A 13,714-nucleotide genomic window follows, 5' to 3' on the forward strand; every position below is an offset into this window, starting at 1 on the left:
TCCTGTATTTCTCAGCCAGAGAGCTTGGCAGAAAAGAGAATAAATGAATAATAATTCACTTCAAAGAGGTTGTATAAGATGAGAGATTTCCAAGTTATTAACGCTGAGAAGTTGATATGAATCAGCTCCAAGGTAGGGCTCTCAAGATCTGTGCCAGATGGACAATGGGAATTGTTTGTTTAAATTCCTTATAATAATCTATCTTCCTAGCTGGCAAGGGAAACTCTGGTGGATGATCTGTCTGATTTAGTGCTTAAGAGCTGCATTAAAGAAGCTTCCCAACAGAGCCGCTGAAAGCTTCTCTCCTCCAAGTGCTGTGCTTCACAGATTCTCAGTGCCCGAAGCAAGAAGAAATCTACGTAAACAAAACCTTCTGGGCCAGGACAGTATCTCTTCTATAGCATGGCTGTTGATGTAACAGAAAGTCCATAGAACCATAGAATTGGAAGGGACCCCAAGGGTCATCTACTCCAACCCCTTGCAATGAAAGAGTCTCAATTAGATCGTACATGACAGGTGGTCATCCAAACTCTGCTTGAAAGCCTCCAAGGAAGGAGAGTCTACCATCTCTCATGGGAGTCTGTTCCACTCTCAAACAGCTCTTACCATCAGAAAGTTCTTCCTGATGTTGTGCCTCGGTTGTTCTGGGAAGGCTGTTCAGCACATGCAAACCATCACTTTAGGTTGCTGACATCGAGTGATGAGCATGCATGTATGAAAATGACCCTTAAGCTTTGTGCAGACTCCCCTCTGAGCAGTAGAAGCTTTGCCTTTTTGTTGCACACCAGGCAACTCCCACATCTTTATTTGCTGAGCCATTTCTTTTGCCTACCTTCTGCTTTACAGGAGTGATAAAGGAAAGGAGTCTATTCATCATACACCTTCCAAAAAAGGAAGGTAGAAAAGCAGGTGCTACTTCGCCCTTTGCTTTCCTGCTCTGAAAACCAGAAATGAAACAGCAAACATTCAGGCTGGTCTCTCCTCAGTTAGATGGCAATCCTGTTTCAGTAAAGGACTTTTTTTCTTCTTACATGTGACACAGACTTTCTAACGTTACTAGAGCAGGACGCACGCAGCAATGTTTTTCTATGCTAAGGTTGTGTCAGAGAGGTCTCAGTTTGACACACTGCCAATGAACTCCAGAACTATGGGCCCTCAGACAAGGTACCCTCCTTCCAAGGCACCTAACCTTGGGTGCTGCATGCAAATGGAATGAACATCATGGTGCTGTAGGGCAATGGGCTTTCTGTTGGTTCTGTGGCCCAAACAGCACCCAAGCTTGCCACCCTCTTACAGATGACAGGCTGGCATGTTCATACAGTACATTTGCCGTGTGCCCTGGAATTATGGGAATACTTATGGGTCTAGACTAAAAGGACAGGGAAAGATTATACAAACCTTGTTCATCAGGATGTTTGGGTGAGATCCTATTACCCATGTAACCACCTATGTAATTCCACAATATTGTATCATTTACATGCTTACTCTCACCCCCAATCACTGCTTTGCTTTAAGCTTTCTGTATCTATTATGATCAATGTATTGAAATAATATACAGTGGGAGAGAGTGTTTTCTCTTTACATATTTGTGGCTGAGATAACACAGGCTCATTTCTTGTTTAATGCATATAAAGTAAGTAGGATTCTAATCGCCATCCATATTGTTCATTCTTTTATTTAGATTTATAGACTATCCTATTCCCCGGGAGCCATGGTGGCATTATTTATGCCATTATTTTTGTATCCATTTCACTGTTGTTCTCTGCATTGCCAAACCCCATCTTCCATAGCTTTTGCTGCCACACAAATGATAAAGAGATAGAAATAATATAATAAAACATGAGGTATGGTGAGTTTATTGCAGTTTCCTGGCAGCACTTAATTAAAATTCTGTTTGCAAGTTGATTGTGATCTGTATTTACTCGGTACTATTCCTTAATACAGTTATAGCTCCGATTGCTGCCTTCACAATGGCCCCAGTATGCACAACAGCATAACCATAAAAGGGGGAATAGGTGTGTGTGTGTGTGTGAGAGAGAGAGAGAGAGAGAGAGTGAGAGAGAGAGAATGAATTCATCACTTTCAGCTTTAAAATTGGCTGGGTAGTTTAAGGGAGACTGCATAGTCCAGCTACCCCTCCTCCAGTTTGCGTTATTGCAATGGTGTCCATAAGCAGCACTTAAACAGTACTAATAATCTGTTATGCTGGGGGGGGGGAGGATCTTTGGTCACCTTCCTGCACACCACAAGACTTCTTCCATGTACTGTGGAAATGGGACACATGCTGTACCCTGGCTCGTCCTCTTCTCTCCCCGCAGATCAGTGCCTGGGAGTCCAAAGCCATGATGTTGGAGTATAGTCATCTGTTGAGTCTTTATACGATAGTATCTTCCATGAGTGTGTGTGGGGGGGGTGCTGAGTGCATCTTCACTAAACGCCCCCCCCCCCGGACAGTGTTGCCCCTAAGTGCAACACTTAACATGGGCCAGGTGTCACCAACCTTTTTGGGCCACCGGGCACAGTTTGGATTTTGAGAAAGTGCTGAGATTTACAAAATGGCTGCCCCATGGGCCTTTGGAGTGAGCACTGTCATTGTTGCCTCTCTTCAACCTGGTCCTGCTTGGAGAGAGAGAGAGAGAGAGAGAGAGAGAGAGAGAGAGAGCTGTTAAAGGTACAAGAACTCTGATCTAACCCAAATGCCAATCCTAAACCTGGGTCACTGCCTTGTACCCCTTTACTAGGGAGTAGAACCCATTAAACACAAAGGTGTCCCCTTCCGATCAGACATGCATATACCATTGTACTGTAAGTTCCATGAATTCTCTCTCTCTCTCTCTCTATATATATATATATATATAAAATAGCACAAACATACACATTCTAATAATAATAATAATAATAAATTTTTATTTATATCCTGCCCTCCCCAGCTGGGCTGAGAGCGGCTAACAACAGTAAAATAATACAATATTCTAAAATCAGTTCATTACAAAATCAGTTCAAATCAAATTAGTGGAAACCATTGGGCTAGAGTTCTGTGAGGATTGCCCTGCCCTGCCCTGGCCAAAGGCCTGGTGGAACAGCTCTGTCTTGCAGGCCCTGTGGAAAGATGTCAAGTCCCGCAGGGGCCTAGTCTCTTGTGACAGAGCGTTCCACCAGATTGGAGCCACAGCTGAAAAAGCCTAGCTCTGGTTAAGGCCAGCCTAACCTCCCTGTGGCCCGGGACCTCCAAGATGTTTTTGTCTGAAGACTGTAAGGTCCTCCGTGGGACATACCAGGCGAGGCGGTCCCATAGGTATGAGGGTCCTAGGCCGTATAGGGCTTTAAAGGTTAAAACCAGCACCTTAAACCTGATCCTGTACTCCGCCGGGAGCCAGTGCAGCTGGTATAGCACTGGGTGAATGTGATCTCGCAGCAAGGACCCTGTAAGGAGTCTTGCCGCGGCATTCTGCACCCGCTGGAGTTTCTGGGTCAGTCTCAAGGGCAGCCCCATGTGGAGTGAGTTACAATAATCCAGTCTGGAGGTGACTGTCGCGTGGAACACAGTGGCTAGGTCAGGGTGAGAGAGGTAAGGAGCCAACTGCTTAGCAACTGAACATAAAAATAGTAAAGAACAGCAAAAACAAATAAAACAAACTAACAAAAATGAAATGAAAACAAGCAAACAATATCAATACAAAAACTTATAGAGAACATATAATAAACAATATATATACAATATTTAAGTTCTTCTTTCCTAGTTCCATGAATTCTTAAGGAGTGCCTGAAAATCAGCTCCTGCATGGCAGGAGGCAGGCCTACTGCTCTTTGCAATGTTCTTGCATTCTGAAGAGCATGAGATGAAACAATGAAGCAGAACCCTGGGGCCTCATTTGATTAGCAGGATGTCTGTCATCTTGGTGGGCGGGGCTTTTGTCTGTGTTCTGGAATTGGCCCCTCCCTTCAGGTGTTCAGGGAAGTTCAGTTGGAGAGGCCAACTGTCCTTGCCTCCTGGTGCTGTTTTAGTTTCTCTTGGCATGTTACTGTGTGACAATTTCCTTTATTACTGAAGCTTTGTTTGACATATATGTGAGGCGCTTCCTTTGCTGGAAGAAGAGAAACTCTGCTGGAGAATGGTGGAATATCCTAAACTGGGTGAGTGACAGGATATTCCCAGCCTGACAGGAGGATTGGTTTGTTTGTTTTTTAACCATCCACAACAATAGCGTGAGTCAGAACATTGGTAGGCCTGTCCCTTAAACCAGAGTTTCCCAACTTTGGGTCTCCAGCTGTTTTTGGACTACAATTCACACCATCCCTGACCACTGGTCCTGCTAGCTAGAAATGATGGGAGTTGTAGTCCAAAAACAGCTGGGGACCCAAGGTTGGGAGGCCCTGCCTTAAGCCTTTTCTCTGCCATTCACTAAGAACCCTAAAACAGGCAGGAGGGGGCTTCTTTCACCATCTCCTGTTAGAGCAGCAACCTAGGAGCTCAGCCATAATGTATAGAACAGCCTAGTGTCCTCCAGATGTCAGCATCCGACTTCCGTTTGGCCAGCCAATGTGGCAAATGGTCAAGGACTGTGAGAGTTATGGCCCAGCGTCATGTGGAGGCGCAAGGCTTGTGCGGAACGTCATCCTTCCAGATTAAAATTCTACAGGCAAGAACTTGATTCACAGTGATTTGTACTTTTTGTATAGGGAGAACTTAGCAGAGAGAGATAATTGACCACAGTATCTTTATTATGTAGCTTTTCTATAGTAGCTCAAGGTGAAACAATTCATAGAATTAAACATTTGGGCAGAGCCGGAGGGAAAGAATTTTCAGAATCCAATTTTGTCTTTGTGTGAGCTACCCCTTGACTGATAAAAAACTAGCAGGGAGGGGACAAATGGCTGGGCCAGGGAGGTGCTTAATGCCTGCTTGTGGGAAGGAATGGCCCTTGCCTGCTTGAATGTAAAGGTAAAGGGACCCCTGACCATTAGGTCCAGTCGTGACTGACTCTGGGGTTGCAGCGCTCATCTCGCTTTATTGGCCAAGGGAGGCGGCGTAGAGCTTCCAGGTCATGTGGCTGGCATGACTCAGCCGCTTCTGGCGAGCCAGAGCAGGGCACGGAAACACCGTCTACCTTCCTGCCGGAGCAGTACCTATTTATCTACTTGCACTTTGACATGCTTTTGAACTGCCAGGTTGGCAGGAGCAGGGACTGAGCAACGGGAGCTCACCCCGTCGCGGGGATTTGAACCGCTGACCTTCTGATCGGCAAGTCCTAGGGTCTGTGGTTTAACCCACAGCACCACCCACATCCCTCCTGCTTGAAGGAGGCAGTGGTAAAACCATTTCTCAAGAAACTCTCCATGGATTCGTAAAATCTCAGTAACTTCTGGCCAGTTGCCAATCTCCCCTTCTTGGGCAAGGTTGTTGAGTAGGTAGACCAGATCCAGGCACTCGTAGAGGAAACTGATTTTATAGATCCATTTCCATCAGAGTTTAGGCCCAGTTTTGACACAAAAACTGCTTTGGTCACCGTGTATGATGACCTCTGTTGGGAGAGAGACAGAGGAAATGTGTCCTTGCTAATTCTCAACCTCTCAGTGGCTTTTGATACCGTTGATCATGGTATCCTACTGGAGCAGCTGTCCGAGTTAGAGGTGGGTGGCACTGCTTTGTGGTGGTTCTGGTCCTACTTGGATGGTCGTTTCCAGACGATGATGCTTTGGGAGTGTTCTTTGGTCCTGTGAAGCCTTCAGTGTGGGATTCCTCAGGGCCTCATTTTATTCCCCCATGCTGTTTAACATCTGCATGAAACTGCTGAGTGGGGCCATCTGGGGTTTGGGAATATGTTGTCAGTAATCGTATACTGATGACACACAGCTCTCCTTCTCCTTTACATCTGCATCATATGGGGAACTGTTGTCTTGCCTTGGTAATGAACTGGATGAGAGCCCATGGCTTTGAAAATGGTTCAGAAACTTTAGCTGGTGCAGAATTCAGCGGCCAGGTTGCTCAATGGTGTAATACAGTTTGAGCATATAACACCAACCCTGACCTGACTCCACTGGCAGCTCAATTCAAAGTGCTGGTTTTGACCTATAAAGCCTTAAATAGCTCGGGACCGCAACACGTCATGGACTGTGAACTGACCTGAACTCCACAATCAGCATCTAAAACCACCACGAGAATGGGCCTTTTCTGTGGTGGCTCTCCATTTGTGGAGTGCTCTCCCCAGGAAGGCTTACCTGTTACGTTCAGTATATATCTTTAGGCTCCAGTCAAAAACATTCCTCATCTCCCAGGCCTTTGGCAAATTAAACAATCTATGACCTTCTAAATGGTGTATGTGTGGTGGAGGGTGGTAGTTATTGTTTTGGTTTGCTATGTATTTTTGCGTTTTTATATTGTTAGCGGCCCTCAAATAAAGGGTGGTATAGAAATTTAACAAATAATAATACTAACTACATCAAACCATATTGATATTTGCAATTTAGACAAAATCTGATAGTGGTGATGATATATAAGTAGGCATTTATTTTGTGTGATTTCTTCTAAGGCAAGCCTTTCCAGAGCTTGACTGCATTTCCTATTGATTATTTTCCCTGTTTTATATTCCAAACGTTTCATCCCTGTACATTGTTTGTGGTGTGTGTGTGTATATGTATAATTGAGATTCTCCCCGTGGGTTCTTGCATACCTAGAATCACAAAGTGATTGTCCAAAATGTGAGATGGGACTGGACTAACCTGTTGGATGGGAGCCACAAGAAAAACACAAATCAGCAGAGTGTAGTGGCACTTAGCCTTACCAACTGATCAGGAAAACAACAACAACAACAACAATTGTTGTTGTTGTTTTGATTTCCAGGACAGTTGCCAGGAAGACAAAGGGCAATGCCATTCCTCTACATACATGTCCCAAGCTGTTTGTGATGGCTCCATTAAAAAAATTGGGGGCTTAGCCCTTAGATCTGTCCCTGGACCTGTTCTGGGGTCTGCCCTTTGAACGAGGGGGCATCACTCTGTTATACCAGAGCAAGAGAGCAAATGGCCCTGGCTGGGGTAGAGAGTCAGGTCTGTGCTCTTGCCTGCCTCTCATGAACCAGGAAATAGTCACAATAGGTTCATTACAAACACACATGTACAGGATGTTGTATGGTATGTGTGGGTGGGTAGATGGATTGCTGGGCAGATATCTAAGTGTGCTTGAGTGATACTACACCAACATTTTAGACTTGACCTGTAGAACATTTGCCAGGAGGGGGGAGGAGTTTCACCACCACAAAGTGAAGCTGCTTACCTGATGGTGCACATAAAATTATAGCCCTATGAACTGAAACATGTTCAATTACTTTCACGTTTTAATTTCCCCCGAACTATGTTTAGTTGTCACACCTACCATTGTTATAAGACCAATTTTGCATGTTGAGAATTCAGATTGAAACACAATGGTTTCACCAAAGTTATGTAGCAGTTCCACTGGATCTCATAGCAACTGAGCTCAGATCTTTAAATTCTCTGTTTCTATCCTCTAAACCACACCGTAGTATTGCTTTTCTAAATGTTACTTGAAGAATTAGTCTCTGTGTTTCCCAACTTACAATTTGCCTGAGCAGTCATAATTAAAGGTAATTTCAAAGGCCTCTTTCTTGCTGCCAGTACCATGGGGTCTGAATTGCTAAGCTGAATAGTAGACAGGGATGACATTTTTACCGTGCAAGCAGGAAGAGCGGTAATATCCAAGGCATCTTTTTTGCTTTTGTCTGGGAACTTTGCCCACTAAACAAGACATTTGCTGCACCATAGGGCAGACTAGCCTGTAAAAATCTTTTAAATGTTCAGAGCATTATAAAGAAATAATAATCATAAAGGCTGGCGAGGAGTGGGAAAACCCAAGAGGTTTTATTACTGCTCCTGGTGAGTTTTAATTCCACCTTCCCCAATTTCAATCCATACTGTTGTGCCTCATTTAGCAAAGCACACTAAGGTTCTGCCCAATCAAAACACCTAGCAGTATCCTTGAACCAGCTCGGCATTGATCTTGTAATGGTTTCAAAGGAGTGGTTACAGTGTGTAATGATCCATGTCAGACGCATACATATACACAAAACACAGGCACCAGCCAACTGCAGAATGGCAACATGGGGGAAAAAAAAGAATTAAGGGCTTTCAGATCTCCAGATGCTCAGCTGCTCCAGTAGCCCAAGGCAGAAAAAAATGCTGACACTCCAGCCTTTACAAGGGCAGGACTTAGGTTAACCCTTCTTAAGCCAAGCCATGACAATATGAATGAATCCACATGGTTTCCTATGGCTGAAGCAAGAGCTACAACAGAGGCTGGGGTTGTGAGGCTCAACAGGATCTGCAGTGCCAGGTTTTGTGATATGCTGGGCAGGATAACGTCAGTGAGCCCCTCTCATTCTGTTGCAGTCTTGAAGTACTGTTCAGAGGGGGGCGGGGTATGACAGAAGAAGCTGTGCAATCATTCCCTGTGATTTGGCCATGTCACCATGGAATTGAGAGAGTGTCCCAGAAGCAACAGCAGTGGCTCTTGGCATGTTTGACCCCCAAATTGGTCTGGATCTCAGCAACTGTTCAACGTTCCCAATTGCTAGCACCAGCCATGACTTCTGATAAACTGGGAAGGCCATGGACCCAAAGTCTGGTCTGACTCACACTCTCGAGGAACTAGAATTCTCCTGAGAAATATCCATCAAGCTCATTCGGAGAAGCCAGACCCCCATTTCACTACACAAAGCACATTTCCCTTGTGATTTAATTATACATGGGGTGAGAGCTAATTTGCGTGGTGTGTGCCTCTCATGGTCATTGACTTGTTCCCACCCTGCCCGGGTACTTAGCACCAGGGCTCTTTTTGAGCCAGAACTCACTTGGACTCAGTTCCAACACCTCCCAGGTGGATGCCATTGCCATTATAAGAGAATAAGGGAGGCACTCGTGGTGAGTTCCGGTACCTCTTTTTCTAGAAAAATAGCAGCACCCACACATGCAAATAGCTAACTGGTTGGAGAGACCTCAGTTTGATCTCTTCCGCTGCTCTAAGCTTGAAAACAGTATTGGGAACTGCTCGTATCTAGAACAGTGTGGTGGGGAGAAAATATGCCACTAGCAGTGTTCAGCTTGGATGGACTGTCAAAATTCCTTCTGAGAAAAATGATGATGGCCTTACACACCCTTAGCATTCATGTGACCTCCATGTCATTTGTGTTAATAATAAGGAGAGTGTAATTTCTGGAAACAGGAATGATTTAAGTGAGGATTTACTAGTAAATATGCTTTATTCTCATAAGTAGCTAATAACCACAGCTGTCTCCCTCCTATTGGTAGTTGTAGTTATGACAGATCTCATTACTCATTAAATATAAAGGCACAGCATTATAACTAGACTGCCATCCACTCCTTTCACTCTCCAATTACTCGACCACAGATTAATTGGCAGTAACACAAATGTTTCTGGCAGCATAAAATGTTGTTGACTCCAAGCTGGCTGTTTCAGATGCCTCGGCACGGAAGCAGAGAAAAGTCGTGCATGCTGTTTGGAAGCACCATTTATGGCGTACTGAGGGGCTCACATGCTCTCTGAACAGTCTTGCACTTTGATGAGAAGGCAGTTAAAACTGTAAATAGTATTTAAACCATCTATGCTGCACTGCTGTTCTTGTATTTGGAAAGGACTTAATGCTAGGTGTCTGCCTGGCACTTGTCAATAAGAGCTTATCTCTTCTGCTATGTCTTTCCCGAAACCATTATTCCTAACAAAGGCATAGGGTGGAGTTCATTGGTTCTGAGAGAAGATTATTCATGCATGATCTAGACTTTTGTTATAGGGATCTGGAGCCTGATGTCCATGGCACCCAAACCTTCTTGAAACAGAAGTTGAGGAGGAAAGTCTCAGTCTTAAGTATTACCACTGCAGCTGAAGCTGTCCAGGGTGCTGCATCCACCACTTCTACTGGATGTATTTACTACCCTCCCAGCTAGAAGTGTAGTCGGCTTCCTATATCCGCTGTAGACTCAAGTTTCTAGTACAGTGGTACCTCGGGTTACATACGCTTCAGGTTACATACGCTTCAGGTTACAGACTCCACTAACCCAGAAATAGTACCTCAGGTTAAGAACTTTGTTTCAGGATGAGAACAGAAATCGTGCTCCGGCAGCACGGCGGCAGTGGGAGGCCCCATTAGCTAAAGTGGTGCTTCAGGTTAAGAACAGTTTCAGGTTAAGAACAGACCTCCAGAACGAATTAAGTTATTAACTCGAGGTACCACTGTATCTTCTTCCTGTTGATAACAATGGCGTTGCAGAAGAAAAAAGAGGTGTATATTTAAAAATGAGGTTGTGTGCTCCTATCAAGAGCTCAGGAGATAGGCGCTAGTTCCAGCCCAAACAGAAAGTGTCTTCTTGCTTGTGGCTTAGTGAATTATACATGATGATGGAGAATAAGGATGACATAGGGACACATACATGACTTCCACATTAAGGAAAACCTTCTGGTGGCCCAAATGCTGCATATATTATTCACGAGCATTCATTCTTTCCCTGCTCTGACACTTGCTTTACCACCAAAGTCAGTGCGATAGTGAATTAGACCTTGCTTCTTGTAACTAGATTGCAGAGGTTAAAAGGAGATTGAATTAAGAACATCTGGTGGTGTCAGATTTCTCTTTAATGTGGTATCCACCTTTTTTCTTTCTGTGGCAACATTGGATACTGTTTGACAGCTAGTATCCAGTTGATGTCAATAGCTGAAAACATCAGACATTCAGCAGTTGATAGAATTTGACAGCCAATGTGTCATAGAATATAGGAAACCTTTTGCATTCATGTCAATCAAAACAGGTGAATGTTAATATCAAAACATCAATCCTGCATATATATATATTTTGAAAAAAGACATTTCAAAATTAGCCAAAGTAGAAATTTAGACTTCAGATTTTAACAATTTTTCTTGTTTCAATTTAACTCTGGATCTTTCTAGTATTTGATGACTTTTTTATTCATGGTCCATTGATTCCTATTTATCTTTTATTATAATTAACTGGAAAAATATGTAAACATTGCTGTTAAAATCTATTGCTGAATCTTATATCTCCTATTGCACTATGCAGGGTTATGATAGATTACATAAAAGTATTACTGACTGCTGTCCATTAAATTTCACAGTCAAGAAGAAGGGTTTCAAACCTCTTACCTTTCATTTCATTTCTCTTGAAGCAACCTGAACTCCTAATATCTCCCCTCCAAATCAGCTTCCCCATTCAGCATTGTCCATTGATTCCTATTTATCTTTTATTATAATTAACTGGAAAAATATGTAAACATTGCTGTTAAAATCTATTGCTGAATCTTATATCTCCTATTGCACTATGCAGGGTTATGATAGATTACATAAAAGTATTACTGACTGCTGTCCATTAAATTTCACAGTCAAGAAGAAGGGTTTCAAACCTCTTACCTTTCATTTCATTTCTCTTGAAGCAACCTGAACTCCTAATATCTCCCCTCCAAATCAGCTTCCCCATTCAGCATTGTCATAGCTGTCATCTTATAGATTTGAAAATAAGGGACCAGCAGCCTCGAAAATAAGGGATCAGCAGCCAAAATAAGGGATTTTCCCAGCACAGTTATGTTCAACTTCTGAGCCCCTCCGAGCCAAAGGCAGAAAGCCCAGCCAGCAGCCAAATGAAGCTTCAAGCGGTGGTTCCCACAGCGCAGCAACCCGGCAAAGGGGATGCAGCAAGGAAAACCACCATCACCTCTCCGCTGCGAAGTGCTGAGCAAAGGCGAGTCCCCAGGCAACGCGGCCGATTTGATCAGCACAAGGCATGCAAGCTCCACCCCCTGTCGTTCTTAGACTCCTTATTGGGTGAGCAACACAGCCAAGCAACATAGCTGGAGCCTCCCTCCTCCCTGGCTGGCAGGGAGGGAAGGAGAGGAGCTGCTTCCTTTGAAACCCAGGAAATTTAAGGGACATCATCAATCCGGGACAGCAGTGGGACACAGCGCTGGGATAAGGGACTTTCCCGCCAAATAAGGGACGGTTGACAGCTATGAGCATTGTCCTCTTCTCCCTTCCCTTCTGAAGCCCTGTTCAACAAATACCTTCTCCGCTCAGGACCTTGGCTTCTAGTTCCATTTTTCCCACCTGGACTGAGCATGAAGAAACAGGTCTGTGGCAGTGACTTGGGTGCAATACATCCAGCAACCATTTGTCTTTGACACCTCAGATCATGAGAAAGAGATAGAATGTAGGGGGACAGACTAACAGTTGCTTTTACTGTGTAAAATGTTATGACTGTTACAGACTGAAAAGATTAAGAAACCATGCCCATATAATTCCTCAGAGCAGGATGCATTTATGCCAGAATACCAGTTGCTGATGTGCAGTTTATTTTGAATTCAGAATGAACCTAATACATCCTAATACATTGACACAAACATGTTCTGAGCCCCATCTGTGGGTCAGGCTGTGTTCGCACAGCCCTACGTAACCCCAACCTGTCATCCTTCATTTCATCCTGCTCACCCTCACCTCCCCATTGAGACTGGACTCCACGTTGCTCTGACTCTGGTTACACTGTGAACTTTACCCGCTCCACCACATTAGTGTTTGAGGAGATGTGAAAGCTTGGACTCTGAATGTCTAATGTACAATACATGAATCAGCCCTAAATCTAGGGGGTGCTGTTGCTATCCCATTCTATTTATTCAAAAAGGGTCTGATAAGCAATCTGTTTAGGCCTGTATGCAAAATAACCAGCCAATCTCTTTGCTGATGGGCCAGCTCTGATATGCCCTGAATTTGCTGTGTGCATAGTAGATTTGTTGTGTGTGGAGAGGATATGATTTAAGCTGTAGGCAAGTGTTTTACCCCCAGGGTACAGACATGCTCAAACTTTGAAACTGAAGTCTCCTCAGGAGGAGGAGCAGGGAAGTAGGAACCCCCCACCCCAAATATCTGCCTTGCCAGCCTCTTAGGGGCTCCTATTGACCCTGAGAAGGGGGGATTATTTATTTGTTTTGTTCTGATTTTTTGTTGTTTTTTGTTGTTTTTTGTTGTTGTAATTTTATGTTGTGAAGCACCCTAAGATTTATGGACTGATGGACAGTATAATAATAATAATAATAATAATAATAATAATAATAATAATATCTACACACTGCCAGTGGCCTCAAAGAACTGTTCCAACCAGACATCCCTGCCTTAGGACTTGGGGTCCCACACCAGCTGCCTGGATTGCTCTCAGACCCTTCTGCATGTCCCCCAGGGCCACAGGAGTAGAGGGGAGAGGGAGCCAAGCAGGAGTTTCAAGGCCTCAGCTGCAGAACACACGAGGTAATATGGGAAGAGAAGGAAGTGCATGGAATAACCTTCTTGGATCAGGGCCTCCCTGAGAGCCAGGAAGGAGCTTCCAGTTCTTTGAGAGCCAGGAAGGAGCTTCCAGCTCCTATAGAAGCTCCCACTCTGAGCTGCTTCACTGATGAAGCAAGCATTCCCTTCCAAGCTCTAGCCTGGGCAAATGAATATGTACACATTTTATATTTGGACGCATGTTTTATCTATTTGTAGCTGAATCCAGTTGGAGAGGATACATGGAAGCACATCTGGCACTGAAGCTTTTGGTCTCTTAGTGCCAGGCAAAGACCTACCTGTTTGCCTCAGTGTTTATAGAATCTTGGGCATTGCTGCAATTCATTTAGCTAGGACTCAATTTTAGTG

At 44.1% G+C, this 13,714-nt stretch overlaps 1 protein-coding gene and 1 long non-coding RNA gene across 3 annotated transcripts in view; one reads left to right on the forward strand and one right to left on the reverse strand.

Moving 5' to 3' along the window:
- Window positions 1–13,714, forward strand: part of NRG3 (neuregulin 3) — a 619,340-nt gene that overhangs the window by 205,946 nt on the left and 399,680 nt on the right. The window lies entirely within an intron of this gene.
- Window positions 1,658–2,544, reverse strand: LOC309342685. The gene is made up of 2 exons (XR_014156988.1): window positions 2,501–2,544; window positions 1,658–1,796 (listed from the first exon to the last, which is right to left on the reverse strand). It is a non-coding gene; the product is annotated as an uncharacterized lncRNA (long non-coding RNA).

This window comes from Podarcis erhardii (assembly GCF_964252035.2).
Source record: "Podarcis erhardii genome assembly, chromosome: 5".
NCBI lineage: Eukaryota > Metazoa > Chordata > Lepidosauria > Squamata > Lacertidae > Podarcis > Podarcis erhardii.